The following is a 24250-nucleotide window of genomic DNA, read 5'->3' as shown; positions in this document are numbered from 1 at the left end:
TTTAATTTTATTTTATTTGTGAATATACTGTACAGAGGGGTTACAATTACGTGGGCAAGATAATGCATACATTTCTTACCAAGCATTGCAGCCTCCTCCTTTGTTTACCCTTCACCTCCCTTCCCAGCTTCCTCCCTCCCTCCAATCCTTCTCTCCCCCCGCTCCCCCCCCACCATCATTGTAAAGCTCCTTTTTGACATGACAATTTTTACTTCTCATTGTTGCAACAGGTCCACCTGAATCCTTAAATGACTGTTTTTCCCCATCTCCTCCATAAGTTATACTGACATCAAATATATTGAAAGCAGGGGTTATACTGTGGTGGAGGGACATACAAAGCAACAAAGAAATAAACTTATAAATGCGTTAGAAACACATGCATGAAAGAAAAAAAAACATTAAAATACCTAAGGATTCATTTTCCTAATATCACATTATCTGACTTTTTCCGCTTGACTCATACATATACTAGATATTGCAAATAAAGGAAACCAGGGGACCTGTGTTTCTTTGTGCCTGGCTTACTTCACTTAATGTAATTTTTTCCAAGTTTTTCCATTTCCTAACAAATGGGGCAATGTCATTCTTTCTGATGGAGGCATAGAATTCCATTGTGTATATATAACACATTTTCTTGATCCATTCATCTACTGAGGGGCATCTGGGTTGGTTCCAGATCTTAGCTATGGTAAATAATGCTGCAATAAACATAGTTGTGCTGGTAGCTTTAGTGTGGTCTTGTTTGTAAACATTTGCGTAAATGCCCAAAAGTGGGATTGCTGGGTCTTGTAATTTTCTAAATAAAAAATAATCTGAGATTTGGGAGCCAGTGGCTGCTGCCTCTAATCCTCGCTACTCAGGAGGCTGATTTCTGAGGATTGCAGTTGGAAGCTAGACTGGACAAAGAAGTATGTGAGACTCTTGAGATTCTTATTTCTAATTAACCATTAAAAAACCAGAGGTGGGGTTGCAGTTCAAGGGGTAGAACTCTAGCTTTGAGTAAAAAGCTCAGCGACAAAACACAATCGCTGAGTTCTAGGCTCAGGATGGAACAAAAAAAGATAATATTATCTGCAAAAAAGATAATTACACTCCTTCCTATCAACACAGATATTGACATTTCTATTGTCAAATTGATTTTCCTTGCAAATCTAGTTCCTGCAACTTACAAGTGGTGACAGTAGATATGGTACCCTTGTTGCTGATTTTAGGAGAAAAGTATATGTGGTTTCACCATTAAGTAGGACACACACACACACACACACACACACACACACACACACACACACACACACACACACACACACACACACACACACACTAGCCTAAATGTGAAAAAAACAAGAATTATAAATGATTGGTGAGTTGAGAGATAACAAGGAATGTAAATTTGGAGGCAAATGAAATTGATATCTGTGATGGTTAATCTTGAGGATGAGCTTCAATGGGATTGATTTGATTTGGTTTAGATGCGCCCAGCTAATAATTAAAGCATAACTCTGGGTGTGTTTGGTGGGTTTCCATAACAGATTAACCGAAGCAGATATCCCTCCTGCACATGGGTGGCACCATTCGGTATGCTGGCTTTCCATACGGAGTTAATGAAGAGAAAAGAGAATCTTCCCATCGAAGCACTCCCTTTCCCTCTCTTACCCCTCCCCATGCTCCATGTCCTCCATGTTCTTCTCTGCCATTAATGCCTGAAATCTATTACACTGAGCAAAATAACTTCCTAGGATATTTCTGTCAAATATTTTGTCATAGCAAGAAAAAAATACATGGCTAACACACAACCGAATCTTCCACTTGTACTCCTTGTTTTATTGATTGACTGATTGATTTAGCCATACCTGGAACTGGAACTCATTGGTTGAGCACTATCCCTGAGCCAAATTGTGCTCAATCAAGGGTAGTGTTCTACCCCTTGAGCAACAATGCCATTTCCAGCTATTTTGAGTACTTTATTAGACTTGAGAGTCTCAGAGACTTCTCTGCCCAGGCTGGGTTGAACCACCATCCACAGATCTTAGCCTTCTAAGTAGCTAGGATTACAGGCATGAGCTGCTGGTGCCTGGCCACATTCTACCGTTTCTTCTTCCTTCTTCTTGATTCTTCCTCCTGGCCCCTCCCAAACTTCCTCCTCCACACCATGCTAAATAAGTATAGGCTTTACTATTGAGCTGGACACCCAGCCATAGGCTGCCATCTTTACTCAATGAAATAAACAGCTGACATCAATGGGTTGCTGAGTATATGCTAGGCACCAACCCACCTTTTTCTTTGTGAACTTGGTAATAAACCTATGAGATAGGTAATCATTATCTTAGTCTTTACAGACCAGGCTACTGGAACAAAACCAATGATTTGCCAGGGCCAAAAACACAAACTTTTAATCCCGGCCCAACAAACCTCTCAATCCAACTTCAGTAGTGAAGATGAGACTCAAACCCAGGCACTCTCTTCATTAGACAGAGCCTGTACTTAATCACACCTGTGGGTGTTTTTGATTCCTTGCTACAGGAATGTGAGGGTAGGGGATAACAAAGGCAACACACTAATGGAGTATTATTTGAGGGTGAGATTTGCCATTGGAAAGACCAGGATAAAAGACCCAGCTCCAGCATTTACTAACGTGTGACATCATAGACAAGTCATTTTAATTTGTTGCCTGTGTTTCTATATCTGGAAAATGGAGATAATCAGAATGCCTTCCTTCATAAAGGAGCAGGTTCCCAGCAAGGTGTAATTGGCTCACACCTGAAATCCTAACTACTAAAGAGATTGAGATCAGAGGATCAAGGTTCATGGCCAGTCTGAGCAGTAAAGTCTGTGATACTTTATTTCCAATTAATCACCAGAAAACCAAAAGTAGTGTAGTAATGAAAACTGGTAGAATGCTAGCCTTAAATAGAAGAACTCAGGTACAGAGCCTGGGACCCAAATGCAAGCCTGACAACCAAAACCAACAACAACAAAAGAGCAAGTTCCAATCATTTCTTTAAGATAGTATAATAAGCTTTAAATCTGATGATTGAAGTTCAAATCCAGCCCAGGCAGCTAAATCTGAGAGTTTTATCTCCAATTAACTTAAAAAGAGCCAGAAGTACAGATGTGGCTCAAATGATAGAGGGCCAATTACAGGTAGCCACCCACTGCCTTTGCTCCAACCTGTCATAAGCCCAGCACAAGTGGCTCAACAGCAGATATTTGTTGGTGGGAAACTGAAGGAGTGAACACTATAAGGGCCCTCGCCTCCTGCTATCTTTTCTTGTCCAGGCCCTCCCTGGCTGTATTGTTATCTATTCTCTCATCCTGGGAAAATAACCATAGCATAAAATGTGTCATCTCAACCAGTTACAATTGTACACTTCAGTGGCTTTAAGTACATTCAAATTTTCATGCACCCTCTCTGATACCAACTTCTAGAACTTTCTCAGAATCCAACCTGAAATTAAGCACTTATTAAAGAGCACCTTCCATCCATCCCTTTCCACAGTCTCAGGAAACCCACCATTCTACTTCCTGTCTCACAATTTGACTGTGGCAGATCTCCTGTGACTAGAGTCATGATATTCTAGTGATAGTGGTAGTAATGGTGTGTATGTGCATGTGCTTATATGTGTGCATGTGTGTGTGTGTTTGTGTGTTCATGCTCATGCACACACAGTTTTATTGCTTGTACTATGTCCTGGGCACCATCCGTTGGTTTTTTTGCTTAAGGCTAGCACTCTGCCACTGGTACCATAATTCCACATCAGTTTTTTGAGATAGTTAATTGGAGATGAGTCTCATAAAGCTTCAGTCCTCAGCTCTAAGCTTCCTGAATAGCTAGAATTACAGCCATGAGCGAACAACTCACGGCTAGAGATGGTGAATTTTAACACATTAATTCTGCTAGCATGTAGTGCCTCATGTTTTAGTCAAACATCAATGTAAATGTTGCTATGAAAAGACTTTTGGAAGCAGGGGTTATACTGTGGGGAAGGGACATACAAAGCAACAAAGTAATCATCTTATAAAGCTGTTAGAAATAATCGCAAGGAAGAAAAAACATTTGAATCTTTATCTTGGGGTTCATTTCGCCTAACATCAATTTATCTGACCGTTTCTGCTTATGTCAGACATATACTATTTGTTGCATATAAGGGAACCCTTGGGACCTATGTTTCTTTGGGTCTGGCTTACTTCACTTAATATAATTTTTTCCAAGTCTTTCCATTTCCTAACAAATAAAAAACAAATTGTTTAAATAGGGATACAGGTGGACCCATTGCAACAATGAGATATAAAAGTCGTTATGGAGAAAAACAAACTTTACATCTTTGGAGGGAGGGGGGATTAAGGGTCGGTGGGTGGGAGATGGGAAGGGATGGTAAGGGGAAACAAAGGAAGAGGCAACAATGTTTGATAAGAAATGTATTCATTACCTAGCCCAAGTAATTGTAACCCTTCTGTACAGTATTTTCGCAATAAAAAAGGAAAGAAATTAAAAAATTTTTGGATGTGATTACCATTTTAATCACATGGGTAAATTTCAATAGATAAATTTAAATAATTTTAAACTTGGAGTAAAGAAGATTTATTATGGCCTGGGAATGTGGCTTAGTGTTAGAGTGCTAGCCTAGCATGCATGAATCTCTGGGTTTGATTCCTCAATACCGCATGAACAAAACCTAGAAGTTACTCTGTGGCTCAAGTGGTAGAGCACTGTCCTTGAGCAAAAGCAGCTCACTGACAGTGCGCAGGACCTGAGGTCAAGCCCCAGAACTGGCAAAAAACAAAAACATAACAAAACAAAGCAAAAAAAGATGATTACCCTTCCTAAATAGAATGGGCTTTGTCCAATGATTTGATGAATTTCAAAATTTGAGTATCCTCACTTAACTGCAGTATAGAAATTCTGAGTCTCCATCTACAGGCTGAATGATGCAAAAATTTTCTTTTGCTTGAGATATCAGGCCTGATATCCCCCAATCAACACATACACATATGTGTATACATACATGCATGTGTACATATGTGTGGACACATTTTATATATGTGTATATAGATATACACACATATACATATACACACAAGTTTATAGTGGGGAGGCTTGAACTCAGGGTTTAGACACTTTCCCTTAGCTTATTCTGCTTGAGACTAGTACTTACCTCTTGAGCCACACACACCTTCAGGTCCAGGTTTTTGTTGGTGTGTGGGAGATAGTCTTGGGTGAAGGTTATGAGCCTTTTTTTTTTTGTTTTTATTTTTTGGTGCCAGTACCAGAGCTTGAACTCAAGATCTGGGCACTGTCCCTTAGATATTTCACTCAAAACTAACACTCTATAACTTGGGCTACAGCTCCATTGCAGGCATTTTAGTGGTTAATCGGAGATCATGGCTGTAAACCATGATCCTCAGACCTCAGCCTCCTGAGTAACTAAGATTACAAGCATGAGATACCAGCACCTGCCTCAGAAAGTATTCTTATGTTTACTATTTGCATTTTGAGCTGTGTGGCTCTAGTCAGTGGCTTAATCTCTCTGAATACCATTTTCTGATATGTGAATGAAGTTTAAGAAAGAACATCAATAATAATAAATACTCCATGGGGTGGGTATGGACATTTGATGGGGTAAAAATAAAATAAATGAAACCTTCATGTCTCAATACAGGAGTTGTTAGTAATCAATATTTATTATTTGTCATTATTATTTGGCCTGACCTTGATTTGAGAAGCCTTATAAGGTGCAGGGCAGAGAAGAGAAGTCCCACTGCAGCCTCTTCCCTGCCCCATCTCACTGGCTTTCTTTGAGGTCACTAGAGGCCCACAGCCTTGATAAATGTCCTAGCCCTATATGTTATGACTTGCTGGCAGATTTGAATTTGATTTTAATCACTCGTGCTCTGGCTGTGATTTTGAGGAAAATGGCTAAATACTGTTGTTGCCAATGGGGACATAGCAGCCCATTCTATACTCTGGTCATTGAAGACTCCCCAAAACAATAGAGGGAGGGAGGGAGAGAGAAGGAGAGGGCTGGCAGAATCTGTGCTGGACCAGGACTGTGGGATAGAGAGACCCACCCTATACTCATTGAGGGGGCTCCCTTTCTTTTCCTGGAGTGCTGGTGATGTAGGTATTTTTTAGATGATAGGATAGAAGGATCAGAGTAGGCATGTCACTGAAAGGATCTGATTTCAAGGAATGGATACCCATGTCTTACTCTTCTTGCCATGAGAGGTCCTTGATGTCCTCGGGTTCCTAGTCTTTACAAATGAAGCAAAGGCTAGATCTTCAGTCCCAAGGCCCAGGGAGGATTCAATAGGCCTGAACTCAAGCACAGCATGGACTCTGTGGGGGGAATCTGACTGTCAGCACCAGCCAAGGATGTGTGGTTAAAAAACTATGCCTCCTGGTTGTCTGTAGGTTCCCGGATACCCAGAAGTTTCTATTTCACTCAACTCTTGAACTAGATCATTTCTTCCTTCCCTTTCTCCTTCTATCCCCTCCCTCTCTTTTTTGTCTTCTTTGGACTTGATCACAGGGCCTGTGTCTGAGCTTTTTCGCTCAAAGCTAACTCTCTACCACTTTGCGACACAGTTCCACTACTGGTTTGCTTTTACATATCTGAGCCACTAATGCCATAATTCTTCTCTCCCTCTTTCCTTCTCCTCCTGCCCCTACTCCCTTTCTTTCTTTCTCTTTCTTTCATTTTGTGTTTGTCCTATGGTCTGAAAAGAGGGCTTGGACACTGTTTCTGAGCTCTTCATTCAACGCTAAAATTCTACCACTTGGGCCACAGCCCCACTTCCAGATTCTTACAGTCTTTCCTGCCCAGGCTGGCTTTGAATAGCAATCCTCAGATCTCAGCCTCTTCACCAGCTAGAATTAAAGGTGTGAGTCACCATCACCTGGCTTACTTTTTCTTTTCAAAAACTTTCATCACAGGCAGAGTAGTTAGTGCTGTAATGAAGCACCAGCCAGACTCTGTAATAAGGACATACAAGTCTCAACTGGCCTAGGGTCAAACATTATTAAAACCAATTCACACTGAGGAATCCAGGTAAGACAGATTTACCCAGAAGGGTGAAGAATCTATGCCTGATGCCAATAGTTACATCTAGACTCCTAGTTACTGAGGAGGCTGAGATCTGAGAACCATGCATGATTCAAAGTCAGCCTGGGCAGAAAAGTCTGTGAGAGTCATCTCCAATGAAGAACTAAAGACCAAGAAGTGGAGCTTTGGTTCAAGTGGTACAGTGTGCCAACCTTGAGAATAAAAGCTAAGGGACAGAACCCAGACTCGAAGTTCAAACCCTAGGATTGGTGCACACACACACACACACACACACACACACACACACACACACACACACACACACCACAGAATGCCTGTAACCTGTTTGTCTCTTGGTCCACAGGTTTATTCCCAAAAAAAGTAGTGGGACAGGGGCATGGATTTGAGGTCTGAGTCCACTGACACACCAGGAATTTTCCTCCTCTGTAATATGGAAATAAGCATACCTGACTTATATGGTTGTTGGGAGCATTAGATGAGCTAACAAAAAGGAGTGTATGTGTGTTTGAGTGTGTGTGTATGTGTGTGTATTTGTTTGTTTGTGTGTGTGTGTGTGTGTGTGTGTGTGTGTGTGTGTGTGTGTGTGTGTGTGTGTGTGTGTGTGCCATTCCTAGGGCTGTCCCTGAGCTTTTTTGCTCAAGGCTAGCACTCTACCACTTGGGACACTGGTCCACTTCAAGTTTTTTTGATGTTTAATTGGAGATAAAAGTGTCATGGACTTTTCTACCCAGTGCTGGCATTGAACCACAACCATATATTGCTAGCCTCCTGAGTAGTTAGGATTACACATGTGAACCACTGGCTTCAACTATAATGAGGTTTTAATGAAGGGGAGCTGGTTATATTCTTCAGTTCCTATTTGATGGTGACCTCCCCTGAGATCCCTAACATGGAATCAAAAGATGGGGCTCTGCCTTCAAGGAACCAGGATGAGTCAAAAACAGCCAAGCAATGTTGCATTGACATACAGCCCGGTCTTATTTCTACTCACAACATGAGATTAAGGTGAGTCATTAGGAGCTTCTTTTCTTCCTGTGAGGGACACTGCTCAGACACACTTACAAGACCACTGACAAAGAAAATGAACGTAGACTTCAAACTGATTGCAGCTTCTACATATATTGTAATCATGTGATTGTACCTAGCCTTGAAATGAACAGAAATGTATAAGTCTATCATGTTGCATGTGCCGATGTTGTAGGTTGGCAGACATGTATGTCAGCAACTGCTCACAAGTGTTTTAGACCCATGGATGATGACTTGCTTTATCATTAAAAAAAGTTTTAAACTGGTAGTGCAGAGTAGGACTTGAATTCAGGGGCTGGGCCCTGTCCCTTTGCTATTTTTACTCAAGGCTAGTGCTTTACCACTTGAGCCACAGCTCCATTTACCTGCTCAGGCTGGCTTTGAACCGCAATCCCCACCTCTTAGCCTCCTGAGTAGCTAGTATTACAAGTGTCAGCCAACAGTGCCCAGCTGACACATACATGTCTTTTGTTTAGTGACCTAGGAAGATGGCTCAGTGATAGAGTATTTGCTTCTCATGCATGAAGCCCTGGGTTTGATTCCTCAACACCACATGAACAGACAAAGATAGAAATGGTGCTGTGGCACAAGTGGTGGAGCAATCGCCTTGAGCTTAAAGAGCTGAAGGACAGTGCCAGAGTTCAATCCCCATCACTAACAAAAAATATTTTGTTTACATATGGTGGAGTTCCTTTCAATGTATATACTATTTTAGATAAATATGAAGAAGCACTTAAGCACCTTACATTGTATAAAGATAAGAGTTATGTATTTCTGGGAAGAAAGTCATTAACTTACATTATGTAATGGTGTGTGTGAGGCACCAAACGGTTTCTACATCTTTGTCATTCTCCTGAAATTTGCCTTGGGTGCAGTGCAATGTTCAATGCTCAGACCATCTCAATAGACACATTTAGCATTTGTCAAAAATGACAAATCCCAGAGTGGTACTGGTGGCTCACAGTTATAATCCAATCATGAGGTTTGCAATGCGAGGATTGCGTTTATAAGCCAGCCTGGGCAGGCAAATCTGAGTCTCTTATGATTAAATAACAATGAAAAACTTGAAAAACAAAAAATGGAAGAAGCCAAATCACCAGTGGCTCACGCCTGTAATCCTAACTACTCAAGTGGGAGATCTAAGGACCACAGTTCAAAGCCAGACCAGGCAGGAAAGTCCATGAGACTCTTTAGTTATTGTTGTTGTTGGGTCTGGTCCTGGGGCCTGAACTCTGGGTCTGAGCACTGTTCCTTATCTCTTCAGCTCAAGGCTATCTCTCTACCACTTGAGCCACATTGCCACTTCTGGCTTTTTTCTTTTTGCTTATGTGGTACTGAGGAATAGAATCCAGGGCCTCTTGAATGCAAGGCAAGCCCTCTACCACTGAGCCACTTTCCAAGCCCTCCATGAGACTCTTATCTCCAATAAATCACTAGAAAACCAGAAATGGCACTGTGGCTCAAGCAGTAAAGTGCTGTCTTTGAACTGAAAACCTCAGGGACAGCGCACAAGCTCAGAGTTCAAGCCCCATGACCGACCAAAAACAAACAAACAAATAAGGGATCCCTTGTAGGAAAGTCTGTAAGACACTTATCTCCAATGAATCACCAAAATGCCAGAAGTAGAGATGTGGATCAGGTGGTAGAGCACTGGTCATGAGTGATAAAAACTAAGAGACAGAACCCAGGCCCTGAGTTTAAGACTGAAGATCTGAAAACCCACACACACACACACACACACACACACACACACACACACACACAGACAGGAAGAAAAATTGCTATTTTAGTCCAAATGCACGTACAGATGTGCAGGTACATAAGTTTCAAAGAGGCAGAATCAAATATGATCACAGTTTGGAATACCAAAAAATACCATGTCCCATCAGTTCCTGGCAGAGAAGGAAGGCATGTGGCATTCCACCCTCAGCGAACTGCTCTTGGGGACATTCTGGGAAATCCCTCCACAGGAACACGTCTGGACTACTGGAGAGTCAAAGGTGGCAAATTCCTCAAGAACCAGAAATTCACATTTCACTCCCTCCAAGGGGCCTACAGCTCCAAGAGGGTCTTTGCACTCACTCCCCAATCAACAATACCTAAAATACAGATAGGATGGGGAAGAGTGAATAGGGAGAATTAGTGGGGAGGCCTAGCGTCCCTGTGCAAGTGGTTAAATGGGAAAAGGACTGACCTGAGTAGAGACACAGGATATGCAGGTGGAAGTTAGGGAGGGGAGCAAAGATGATGAGGGCATAAGTCCTACAGGATACAGACATGTGCAGACAGGGTACACTCCAGAAAGAGAATGCTGGAGGAGGTCAGGGGACAGGAGAGGGCAATAGAAAGAACTGATTGTAAAGTATGGTAAGTAGAAATAAGACTTCCATACTGGGGCACCAAGGGCCCTGGGTTCTATTTCTGACTCTACTGAGTGGACAAATCCCTATCCTCACAGCCTCAATTTACCCCACCTGGGAGAAAAGTAGGAAGAAGCACAGACTGTTCTGGTGCTGCCACTGAGGTCACAGAGGAGGAGAAAGGAGAAGCTGCAGGTTTGAAGTAAACCCAGACAGAGGTGGGAGACTCGGGAGCAGCATTCTCTCAGCACCATACTGAGGCACTCAGTTATCTGCCTCCTAACCCCTCAGGGTGCCATCAGGCTGCCGATTATGGTGCAGAGCCCCAGCCCCACGTTGAGCAGGAAGCATAGGGCTGCCAGTAATAGAGTCACTGCCTGCAGAAGTGACACCTTCTGCTTCTGCACAGCCAGTCAGCCCCACAGGCCCTGTAACCTTGCTCCAAGCCTAGGCACGTCCACATGGTGGCAACAGTAACAACTCAGCAAAAGAGTGTGGCCCAGGCACCAGGCCACTCCACAGCCCACCTTCACTTCTTCTGTTTACAGGCTAGCAACCCAGATGCTACCACTTAGTCACCACCTCAGGGGGGAGTCGCAGCCACCAACCCACAAGTTGGGGACTATGGAGTCCTCACAGTCAAGATTCCCACTTCCACACTTGTTAGACAACGAATATATCTGTTACCTTGGCCTTCTGGAGAGTTCCAGTCTATCTAGGTGTGATGTGTGGGTCTGATATCAGATATATCCCTCCTCAACTGAAATGGTGCATCTTGCTCCTCCATGGCTCCCCCCCTTGCCAAGTGAGGTGAGAAAGAGCCAGAATTGTATTGTTGGGCTATAAGCTGTACGTGCTTGGTGCTAGTGAGCAGGGTGCGTTTTGGTGGTTCAAGTGTACCCCAGGGATCTATCCCTCTTCACAGCCTCCTCTGCGTCTGTGAGCTATCCTTGAGGAGTCGAGCTTCTCAGGCTTTGCAGATACTGCTGGAGCCCTGCCATTGCCCTGCCTCCAAGGTCTCAGACTCCCCACTGCTGTTGGCCAAGGCCTGAGGACACCAAGACCCCAGGATTTCAGTGTCCGCAGCCATGAAATGGGGTCCATGCTGTGATCAGTGTGTACTGTTCCACTAATGGGCCACAGATGTTGGGTGTGCATGCACATATATAAACCAGAGAGCATTGCCTGCTGCCTGTGACATCTGTCTGCCATTTCTACCAAAGTGTTAGGGAGGCAACATGACACTGTCCTCTGGCCTCTTCCTCATGAAGGTACAGTCCCATGCATGTCCTCTGGACACTAAGTGCACGCCGATCCCTTCCAGAAACCTCCAATTTAGTGTTTGTCTCTATCCAACCCCATTAGGCAACCATCAGCCAGCACCAATGTGGGCTAGACCCTGTGCCAGGCTCCAGGAGGATGTGCAGGAAGCCCCAAGCCCTAAGAGTTCAAATGACTGAGGGCTGAAACACTAAACAAACATGGAGTGACCCAAGACAGGCTAATGTGGTGAGGGCTCTGAAGAAAGACTTTCTGCACCACAGAGAATCTGGTCCTCCTGATCCACTGCTCATCCCGAAACTGCTTCTTCCCTGATGCCTTCCTGTCTGCCATGTTCCACATGTGCCCTCTTGATTCTCTTCTTTCCAGCCTGCCACTAATCCTGGTGATTTACAAGCCACAAACATAGATAACTCTCACCTCCCGTTTCTTTTGGTTCCAGGCTGAACAGTAAGGTCAGTATTTCTGACATCATAGCTTGAGTCAATATCTGTAACAAAACTTTGAAGGCTTGGGTCACCTTGGCTTGAATCCACATTCCTGGGGATGACACACAAGAATTAATCAAAATAGGCAGTTTTGCCTCAAACTTGTAATCCTAGCTACTGAGTGTGATATCTGATTTGCTATTCACTGGAAGAAAGTTTATTCTAGCCTCAATCGTTCCTGCGGTAGCTAATTTTCTCTCCTGAGCCCCTTTCCCTTGGTAAAGAAGGATATCCATGGGAACAAAAATGTAAATTCAGAAACATCTTTGCTAAAAGTAAACTTCTCTCTCTCCCTCAAGCTTCCCAGACTGGCACCTTTGCAGTTTATCACAAATTTTGCTGAATGCCACTAACAATTATGATGCTTATCACCAGCTGTACTGAGTTCTTTATTACTCAGGAAGTTGTAATAAACATCATTCCTGTTCAGAAAATTTCAGCGCACTGTCAGAGGCATTGACTCGTGTGTCCCCATCTGAGCTTCTGTGTGGTGTGAGGGTGCATGCTGACATGCATTCTCTCTGGGAAAAGGATTCCCCTTCTTCAACATCAGGGCAAAGGTCCAATGTCCCAAGGCATGTTTGACTCAAGGCTATGATTTGCTTCTGTAACCTTGCTTGCTTGCTTTGGTAAACATCACCTATGTGAAAGCACTTCCTGTAAAAATCCCCCCTGAACAACAAACAGGGCTGTTCTCTAGCTCTGTGAGCTGAGGACAGATGGAATATGGCTAAATAAAGAACTTCCAGCCAAATTGCCTGAGTGCTGTCATATCTTCCTGGGAAATTGGAATACTACAATTTAAATTGGAATACAACACAAGTGGCTAAAATCTGAAGACTAATCTCCATTTGAAGCCAGCCTTACAAGAAGGCCCATGACATGACACTTTTTTCTCCAATAAACTACTCAGAAAAAGAAGAAGTTCTGTGACTCAAGTGATAGAGCACTAGCCCAAAGCATAAAGAGGCTCAGGAACAGCACCCAGGCCCTGAGTCCAGGTGCCAGTACTGGGAAAAACAAATACAACAACAACAAAAAAAAAACGGGTAATCAACTCTCCTGTCTTCCTTGTCCTTACTTCTCAGCCTAGTACTGTCTTTGTGTGTTCTGTCACAGTGCTGTTGACCAAGAAGTCCTTTGCACACAGAAAGCCTGCTCTTTCTTACCTGCACTGGCCACATCATTCATTCTCTATTCTCCATTCGATGTTAAACTTTTTTTTTGGGGGGAGGTCCGGTCGTGGGGCCTGAACTCTGGGCCTGGGAGCTGTCCCTCAGCTCTTCAGTTCAAGGCTGGCACTCTACCACTTGAGCCATAGCGCCACTTCCGGCTTTTTTCTTTTCTTTTTTTTTTTTAATATTTTATTTTATTTGAGAACATACTTACAGAGGGGTTACAATTACATGGGCAGGATAATGCATACATTTCTTACCAAGCATTGCAGCCTCCTCCTTTGTTTACCCTTCAACGGCTTTTTTCTTTTTGCTTATGTGGTGCTGAGCAATCGAACCCAGGGCCTCAGGCATGCAAGGCAAGCTCTCTACCACTGAGCCACTTTCCCAGCCCCTCTATGTTAAACTTATTTGTTCAAGGCTGATGTTCTATGTTGGGTCTTCGTCCGTCCCACGAAAGATGGATGGGGTCTGAGGAAAGGTAAGTGTGGCGGAAAGGTAAGTGTGGCGGAAAAGTGTGGCGCTCGCCCGTTCCCCAGCCCAGGAGACAATCAGACGCAGCGGGGAGCCAAATCCAGCAGGTAGAAAACTCATTTATTAACAGAGAGCAGCCCTTATTAAATATAAAAACGGCGGGTGGCATGGCAAGGGAGGAAGAGGAACCAATCACTGTCAAGGTCACACCCTATCATGCACCTGAGCCTTCATGGGCTGGTTAGGCACTGATCGGAAGATCAATTGGGCTCTGCCCACTCTACTCTCTCCCAGCGCCATCTTGGCTGCCCATGTGCTCTATAGTAAATTGGGCTCTGCCCACTCAACCCCCTCCCAACACCATCTTTGCTGCCAATATGCTCCACAGTTCTATTGTTGAGTCTCACATCTACTGTATCTCACTTTTTGGAGATAAGAGTTTCAGCAACATTTCTTTCTAGTCTGGCTTCAAGCCTCCATCCTCAGTTCTCAGCCCTATAAGTAGCTAGTTTTATAAGTGTGGGCCACTGGTAGCCAGCAAATTTGACTATGTTTTGGTACCTTATATATGTAGAATCATAAATATAGTTTTTATTTTTAATATGGTTTATTTCACAGTATTTTAAAGATTCATTCTTGTTGTAGCATGGTCAGAATGTCATTCCTTTTTAAGATTGAATAATATTCCCTTGGCTGGTTATACCACATTTTGTTTACCCATCAAGAGACATTTGGTTTTCTACCTTTCTACTACTGTGTATAATGTCATGAATAACATTATTATCTTTTACATTGTGCACACTGTTGTAAAAACATGCCAGAGACATCCTTTTATAATAAACTGAGGTGAATCCCCCTGTGGCTTTCCTTCATATTAACTATCAAAGAGAAAACTTAAAGCCAGTGAGGCTCATATGGAGTGACCAACTTAAATATTTTTCATACTATTTACAAGGATATTGCTGTATTCCTATATAAATAAATATCCAGCCAGGTACTGGTGGCTCATGCCTGTAATCCTAGCTACTCAGGAGGCTGAGATCTGAGGATTGCCAGGTTGGGCAGGAAAGACTGTGAAACTCTTATCTCAAATTATCCACCAGAATATCCAAAGTGGTTCTGTGGCTCTAGTGGTAGAGTGCTAGACTTGAGCTGAAGAGCTGAAAGAAAGTGCCCCGGCCCAGTGTTCAAGCCCCATGTTCAAAAATAAATCAATAAACAATATCCAACAAGTTGACAAATCAGGCAAGGCCTTTGCAAATTTGTTCTTCTCTTCTCTGGAAACTTCTTATACACCTTTGTGTGGACCTGAATGCTTAATAGTTCCTGTCTTTGATCCTAGCTTATCAGGAGGCTGAGATCTAAGGATCCATGTTCAAACCCAGTCTGGAAAGCCAATTCTGACAGACTCCTATCTCCAATACACTAGCAAAAAACTTCAAAGTAGAAGTTTAGCTAAAGTGGTAGAGCATCTGCCTTGCAGGAAAAAGCTAAGCAAGTGTATGGGACCCTGAGTTCAAGCCCCAGTACTTGTACACACACACAAAAGGAAAATAAACTTTGTTTAATTCGTTCATCTTTTCAGCAGCTAGATCAGAAGTTCTGCCACAGAAAGGCCTTCCCTGGCCATATGACCTAAAATATTAACTTCCTCTCAGTTCCTTGATTTTTCCTCAGAGCAGGTCTCAGTTTGGGCCTCCCTCTGAAGGGTGTGAGCTCCAAACTCACTCTATTTTATAGCATCCTTTTCTCTAGCAGCACCTAGTCCCCATTATTGAAAATCAGAAAATTGGACCTCCTTCTGAGCAGAGCAGTTTGCAAAAAGGGTCGCCCTCTTCTCTGGGTCAAGTAGCCCAAATAGAGTTGACAGCTGAGGATTTTAGCTCATACAACTCTCAACCACGGGAAGGTAAACTGAGGACCTTCCCAGGATAAGAAGTAATTCCTGCTTGAGCAAAATGTATCAATCAATGTCACAACAGGAAGGAAACTATTCAGAATATATCTTCCCTTCCCCTCTCCTCTTCTAGCTCTCAAGAGGATTTTGAAAAAAAATGGATTTAAGTGTGGTTATTTTTCATATCTTCCCAGAGTCACTTGTTCAAAGCTGCACACCAGCCCAGGTTGCCCACAATAGGAACTCCATCTTAGGAGCCCAGCTTTAATCTTGGACCTCTTTCATCACTCTTACAATATAGGATGCACCCAACAAGGGAAGGGGCTTCAGGGGCTTTATCCTCCTCCCACAGACAAGTTAGTTCCAGAGGGGAAACTGACCTGGCCATCGACTGAAAATGAACGAGAATAGGATGAGCTCAGAGTGAGCCCTCCTAATGGGAAAGTCACAACCATTAAGTTAGATAATATATACTAAAGGGTTGCCTGTCTGTGGTGGCTCACACATGTAATCCTAGCTATTCAGAAAGCTGAAGTATGAGGACTGGGGTTTGAACTCAGAGCCTGAGCCCAAGGCTAGTGCTCTACCACTTGAACCACAGTACCACTTCCAGCTTTTTCAGAGTTGGTTATTGAGATAAGATTCTCATGGACTTTCCTGGTCAGGCTACCTTTGAACCACAATCCTAAATCCTCAGTCTTCTGAGTAGCTTAGATTACAGGTGTGAACCACCAGTGCCCACCTGGCCCCCATTTTTCAGATGTACCTCACCTCATTCTCTTTCTCACTCAGAACCAGCCACACACCACTTCCTCCTGATATGGGGTTTATTCCAGCCCTGAGACTTTCACCCTAGCTATTGCCTCTGTCACATGCCCCCAAAGCTGGCTCCCTCTCAATCTACAGGTCTTGGCTTCAGTGCTACCTCTTCACAGAAACCTTTTCTCTATGTATGTGGATTCTGGGGTTTGAACGGGTTTGAAATCAGGACCTGGTCACTGTTGCTTATCTTTTTTAAAATCTTAAATATAGTATTCTACCATTTGAGCCACAGTTCCCAATTATGCTTTATTGCTAGTTCATGGGAGATAAGAATTTCAGAGACATTTTTTGTTGAGACTGACTTTGAAACATGATCGTCAGATCTTAGCTTCCTGAGTAGTTAAGATTACAGGTGTTAGCCACCAGCACTTGACTCAAAGGACTCTTTCTGGCACTCTCACCTGCACTATTTATCTTTCTATAGTTGTTTCATATATTGGTTTATTGACTTTTCACTTGGTTTCCACAAATAAATGATCAGTTGTGTCTTGGGTAGGTTCCTTGTCTGCTCCTAGCCTACATTGTGGATCATTCACACCTGACATGCATGTGATGAATGGTGAATCTCTCCACCCACTGTCCCCTTTTACTTTCCTTTTTTTATTATTTGTTGTATGGTCTTTGGCCTTGAAATCAGTGTCTGGGCATTGTTCCTGAGTGTAATCCTAGGTTGTTAATGTTAGCTTCTTGGGAGGCTGAGATCTGAAGACCGTAGGTCAAAGCCAGTCCAGATAGAAAAGTCCCTGAAACTCATCCCCATTTAACCACCAGAAAACTGGAAGTGGCATTGTTGTTCAAGTGGTAGAACACTATCTCCTACTTGTAATTGCTTGCAAACATTAGTTCCTCTGGCTTCAGTAGCCAGCCTTTGGATTGAGACATGATCTCTCTATGCAGCCTTGGCTGTATAGGGATTATCCCTCCTATAATTCGTTTTTGAGTATACTTCTTGCAATCTTTCACATCCCAATAACAGGTCCCTGTGCTCTCAACTGCTATTATCTTTGATGTCTTATAATACTCTCCACCCCTTTCTCGAGAATTGCTCTGCTCCTGGGCCTGAATACTGCAGCATATTCTGAGAAGAGTGGTAGCTATTCGCTAGCCACACCCATCCTGCCCAATCTCCGCCTTAAATTATACTTTGGTCTAATTATGAGGCTACCCAGAAGGAAGGGAATATTCTGCTAACCGCCCTCCTCCAGCCCTGCTTCTTAGTAGACAGTTTATGATCTCAAATTGTGGCTCCCCAGAGAGGAATCTTTCACTGCTGCTTAAAAAGAAAGACCAGGCAAGGGAAACAACACAGAATCCTGGCCTGGAACTGTGCTAGGACTGGGGTTCTTCTGCAAGAAACAGAAGGGAATGGCAGGCAGAGTGGTACCTAAGCCTCTCTTCAGAGGTGACTGCTTGACATTATAAAGCAATTGAAACTCAGATGACAAGATGTAATGGTTAAGCCAGGTAAGTAAACTGGCTCTCCTTCTATAGGGAGAGGTAAGTTGGAAGGATCTGCAAGAGTTGGGCACGGTGGCACTGTTGAAGGTACTCTTTTTACTTGGACAGCCTAAGTTTTCTTTAATTAAAAGGTACATGCCCATGGCATAATTGAATGATCTGTCCTCTATAGATCCCTGGATCTCATATAGGTAGTACCTCATGTCACACATTACTTTAAGAATGATGGGTTCCAGCTTGTTGAGTCTTGGCTCATCAGAACACAGGGAATATTGTGCAACTTGTTTAAGCTATGGGTGCTCCATTATTTGTTCAATATTTGTCTCTCCCTCAGGTCCTCAATTACCAGTTGGCAGATTACATTTTGTCCTCAAACAGACAGTTTATATGGACCAACATATTTGGCCCTCAGAACTAGTGACTCTACCTGGATAACATCCTCCCCTCAAAGGGAAATCTTCCTGTTATAACAAAATATAAAAAGACACCTAAGCTCCAGATTTCCACCTTGTAGGCATATTTTCTTTTTCCAATTGTGGGGCTTGAACAGTGTCCTTGAGCAATTCAACTCAAGGCTAGAACTCTACCAATTGAGCCACTGTGCCACTCCCAGTTTTCTAGTGGATAATTGGAGATGAATATCACAGACTTTTCTCACCGGGCTGGCAATGAGCCATGATCCTCAGATCTCAGCCTCCTGAGTAGGTAGGATTACAGGTGTGAAGCCAGTTCCAGCCATCATTTCTTTCTTGCAGGAACATTTCAGGGGTATGGAATAGCACAACACCACATAAATTTGTCAACAGCTGCCCCGGGGAGAACCAGATGATTAGACCAAAATAACTAACCTTGATATTGCCTTTGCTGTCCAAAAGGATATTGTTGGGCTTAAGGTCTCAATGTGCGATTGTGTTCTGCTGTAATTAGTACAATTTGTTTGAAGAATCTCCTGGCTTCAACTTTATATAAGTGGTGGGATTTTCAGATAGACTTCAGAAGGTAGCCCCTAGTGGCCAATTCCATGATGAGATATACATACTCTTCTCCATCACCAGGTACAACTTGATGATGTGTCTGGGCCATCCAGCCTTAAAAATGTCCATCTTATTCTCTATTCAATGCCTGGAGGACTCTCCCATATGACGTATTTTAAATTGCCATCTCGGTGTCTGTGAAGTGGTGATGGGACAGTTTCACTCAGGTAACTTGGTCAAGGAGTTCTTTTGTCTGGTATTGTTTGATGATCTCCTCCTTCAAGCAGCTCGGGGATGATTCTTTGTATTCTGCGATCCTCCTGCTATGAAGGCAGGTAGCAAGTCTCCGAAAAATTAACTCAATAAAATAATGGGAAACCCGGCAAAAAGTAAAAAAGAAATACCAAAATCCAACCAACAAAACCTGCAACCAAACAGATCATCAATCTAGCTTTGAGTTAATCCAGCAGCTTACCAAGCGAGAGCTCCCAGCACTGTTAACTGACAAATGTTGGGGCACAGTGGCTTCCTATATACCCTACATGACCTATCACAATGGAGCAATCACAACTGTGCATAGTGACATCATGGGGGAAATGGACAAATCAGATTCAGACCAAGTGAGGTCAGAGAAAAAGTGGACCAATTACAGCCTGCCACCATTGACACTGTAGCTCTTAGGCCTCCAAGACTGTTGCTAGAGATTCCAGGAGGACTTGAGGTTACTATGGTTATTTTCGTGGAATTTTTGAAACCACTAAGACAGTGGTCAATGTCCTCTGACCTATGAGAGCACTCCTGCATTTTACAAATTGCTTCTGTGGAGACACTAGCCAATAGCCTCCATTCTTGATGGCCACCTTATCCTATGACTTGTTCCAGGAATGACACAGCACAAAGTCCTCCATCCTTCTTAAGGACACCTGTCTCCCACAATTTACTCCTGAAGGGACAAGGTCCAGGCTGGTTCTGAGCCACAATCTTCACAATTCAGCTTGCAGAGTAGTTAGGATTATAGGCCTGAGCCTTCAGTATTTAGCATCTCTCACTTTTAGAAGAAATATATTTTTTGTTTTGTTTTGTTTTAGAAAGGGTAGTTGTAAGGTTGGGGATTTTGCTCAATGGAAGAGTGCCTGCCTGGTGAGTACAAGGCCCTGAGTTCAGCCCCTATCTCTGGGGTGGGGGGAATGTTATAAAAGAAAGGTTGGTGTTAGATATGTCCTTTTCTTTTAGCACTTTGAATTTGTTGCCCTTGCTGCCTAATACTCTTTTTTCTAATGAAAAATTGGTCATAATATCATTGAAGATCACTTGTGTGTGAGGAGTTGTGTCTCTGTGCTTTGGGAGGATTGCTGTCTTTGAGTATTTAATTAGAATGTGTTTTAGTGTGGATCTATGGGATTATGCTAATTGACTTTTGTTGAGCTGCTAGATTCCTGCATATAAGGGTTCATGCTTTTAATGAAAATTGGGAAGATTTTGGTAATTATTCCTCCAAATACTATGCAGTTTTTCTCTCCTGTACATTATATATATAGATATATACACATAAATATACATTATACATTATACATACATACATTATATACATATTCACATTGTATATGTGAATACGCTAATATAAATATATATTCCTACATATTTGTATTATATATATATTTACATACATATATTTATTTTTCACATACCTTCTACTTTTGTGATTGTTTATGGAAGTCTAGATTCGTACAAGTTACTTTGTCAGAGATAGAGTTAGAAGTTTCCTCTTTATATCTTGGTGAAAATAAACATTTCTTGGCAAGGATATTGAAGCAGGTACAATCTAGCCTTACTCTCTCTCTGATTTACTGTCTCTGTCAGGTTTCTGAGCACAGGACCATTGCTTGTCAGGTTCTTCTATTGTGCACTGTGATCTTTTGCAGTGTCATGTTCTGCTTCAATGGAAACTAGGCCTGCAATTGGAAGAGGAGCTGCTCCAAAATCAACCTGCTTGGTGCAAAAGTTCTTCTGGAGTGGCCTTAGTAGATGCCCCTGTTCCAGGACTACCGACTGCTGACTGTGGACTGCACAAGCACAGGAACTTTTTTGACCCAAGTCAGAGGTCTGCAGTGGAGCCCGGGAGTGCTGCCCTGATTGTGGTTGTGCTAGGAGCCAGGCTGGGGGCAGAGAGACCTCACTGTGGCCTGACCTCTGGGGCGCAACAGGTTCAAGGGCTCTTTCCAGGAGACATGTGTAGCTGTAGGGAGCAGAAGCCGAGCTCCGAAGGCCCCTAAGCACATGCTGGAAAATGGAGCTGGGAGGGCCAGGCTGTCCAGGTTGTCAGGGGGCAGGCAATGATCCTATATTAGTAGTCTTCAGGGTTTCAAATGAAGATCTAGACTTGCTTGCTATCTGGATATGTCCCATGCTGTTGAGGGTAAAACTGCCAAGGCCCACAGTTAAAGGACAGGCTGGTGGCTGGCAATGGATTGTTGAAACTGGAGTGCGAAGACATCACAGTGGGCTCTGTGGGTTCCCTAACATTGCAGAGTAGGGATGCTGGAACCCAAGGAGATACCAGGCTCTGCTGGCTGGGCACTAGATAGACTTCTGGATGAAGCCTTGCTGGATGGACTAGCAGAATCCATGGTTCCACTCACCCACAGGCACATGAAGCTGCCTAGCATCTCCCCAGCAGATATCTTGGAGACAGCATCTCTCCCAACTTGGACAAGGAGGTTCTGCTTGCTAGAGGATGTGGCCTATGCTGGTCATAGACAGGAAATAAGCCTGCTGCTGGAGGAAGCTTTTGCCCCTTCCAAGGCTCCTGGATCAAGAGGAGCCCTCAGGAATACGCTCATAGAAAGGCTAGTGCCCACACACAATGAGAACATCTCTAGTTGGTTTGAATCTTTGGGGGGGTCACGTCTTGGAATGCAGTGGTATTGTAAGAGGAGTGTTATTGACTCTTGTTCAACCTGAATTGAACCTTGATTCTTACAACAAAGCCTCCTTAGTAGCTAAGATTATACATGTGATCTACTGGTGCCTAACTCCATCAAAGTTTTTAAGCCCATGGCTCTTCAGGGAAATCATAGCCCTGGGTTCCTAGGAATCAAGATGCATGCTAGGTACGAAAGACCTTTGAGCCTGGCATAAGTGGAGGAGTAGAGAGGGCCCCCATGTCACTGGGTGTTGAATCAGTACAATTGTTGGCATGAACATCTGGCTTTTCTGAGACCAGAAGAAAGCTCAAAGTTGCTAGATAGGCAAAGATCCAGAAGAAGGAAGGATCAGAATGCAGGGTTTTAAGCACAATTTCTGTGAAATGAAGATTCAAAAGGGAGAAGTGACTTCTGAAAGTCCCATTTATGGCAGTGGAATGAAGGAGAAACCTTAGTGCCCTGCACCCCAGGTCATGACATGCCTGCAGTCAGATCGTAAGGAAGCTAGGAGGCCTCCAAGAAGGCAGTGGCATTAAATGAGTCCTGGGATCATTCGCCCAGTGACAGATGTAAGAAGCCGCAGGCTTGGACACCACGCTGTTTATCCCAGGCTTATTGCCTTATGGTTAGGCTAGATGTCATAACAGCCTTGCTATAGATTCCTGGAACCAGAGACTGAATGACGCAGGACACTAAGCTCAATTGAAATCTGAAACGAGGACACCACCAATAATATCAAGGGAGTGAAGAGCAGGGGCCTGAAGCTAGGGACCAAGTGTAGAACCAGGCAGTGGTGGCTCACACTAGCTACTCAGGAGGCTAAGATTTTAGAATCGAGGTAAAATACCACCCAGGTATTAAATTTCATGAGATTTTTCTCGCTAATTAACCAGGGAAAAAAGCCAGGAGTGGAAGTGTGGCTCAAGTGGTAGAGCACTAGTCTTGAACCAAATGGTCAGACACAAACTCTATCTGACCCTGAGTAGTAAGGACTACATAGGAGGCTAAGATTTGAGGATTAAGGTTTGCAGCCATCCTGTGCGAAAAATCCATGACACATCTCTAATAAAAAGCCAGAAATGGAACTGTGGCTCAACCGGTAGAGCACTAGTCTTGAAAACAAACTCTAAACTCGATTCTCACTCTGAGTGGTAAAGATTACTTAGGAAGATGAGATGTGAGGATTAATTTTTTGTTTGGGTTTTTTTTAACTGTATTTTTTTGTCTTTTCTTTTTTGGTTCTGGGGATCAAACTCAGGACGTTGCACTTGCTAGGCTAGCGCTTTGCCACTGAGCTACATCCCAGCCCCGTGAGGATTAATTTTTGCACCCAGCCAGGGCAAAAGAATTCATGACACTTATCCCTAGTAAAAACCAGATGTGGTACTACCTCTGTTATTGAAAATCGTGCAATTTCTCAGTGACTTTTATCTAGAACTTCTCTGTTATTTTCAAAGTTAAATGCTTCTTTTTCCTAATTCTGCATTCTGATGAATGTAAAATACACAAGATTTCAATGTCAGGTTTGAAATAACTCTCACATACTTGACTAACATGAAGTGCCAATGAAAGCATTTGAGCTTCATCTTCAATGGAGAAGCAACAGCCTCTGAATCATTTTTATTGATAGACAATTGAAACAGAAAAGGTTGACTTCTTAAAATATGCTTTTTATTGTAAAAATTCTGTACAGAGGGGTTACAGTTACATGAGCAAGGTAATGAGTATATTTCCTATCAAGCATTGTTGCCTCCTCCTTTGTTTTTCCCCTACCATCCCTCCCCTCCCACCTCCACAACTACAATTCCCCACACCCCCCATAAATGGTAAAGTTCAGTTTTCAACATAGTCTCTTGTACATCTCATTGTTACAATGGATCAACCTATATGCCTATTTAAGCATTTTCCCTTCCCAAATTATAGAACTATATATACAAGATGCAGAGTATCGACAATAAAAACAGTGAATACATGGGTTATACCATGGAGGAGGAACAGACAAAGAAAAAAATCACATGGTACAGAAAGGCTTGGAAAAATTTATACTAAGGGAAGTAAACCAGCCACAAAGAAACATAGGGTCCACTGTTTCTCTTATTTGCAATGACTAGTATATATGTGGGACAAGCAAAAAAGGTCAAAAGCTATGTACATACAACCAGATAAGATGATGTTAAGCAAAATAAACCCCAAGATAGGGACACAAGTATTTTTTTTACTTTCTTGTTATTGTTTCTAACGTATTTATAAGAGGTTAACATTTTAATGAAAGTGATATTCTGCAACTTTATCAATCAACTTCATTTCTTT

At 42.9% G+C, this 24250-nt stretch overlaps 1 long non-coding RNA gene across 1 annotated transcript in view; it reads right to left on the bottom strand.

The window, feature by feature from the left end:
• The window catches only part of LOC138807734 (uncharacterized), a 32358-nt gene extending 12862 nt beyond the window's left edge, over positions 1–19496 (bottom strand). Inside the window, exons 1-2 of the long non-coding RNA XR_011366251.1 lie at positions 18891–19496; positions 12149–12268 (exon numbers count right to left, since the gene is read on the bottom strand). This is a non-coding gene — a long non-coding RNA (uncharacterized lncRNA). The remainder of the gene's footprint in view (positions 1–12148; positions 12269–18890) is intronic.
• Between the last annotated feature and the right edge of the window lie 4754 nt (positions 19497–24250).

Source organism: Dipodomys merriami, unplaced genomic scaffold (assembly GCF_024711535.1).
Source record: "Dipodomys merriami isolate MVZ:Mamm:240054 unplaced genomic scaffold, mDipMer1.0.p SCAF_43, whole genome shotgun sequence".
NCBI lineage: Eukaryota > Metazoa > Chordata > Mammalia > Rodentia > Heteromyidae > Dipodomys > Dipodomys merriami.
This window is presented reverse-complemented; position numbering and strand designations above follow the sequence as displayed.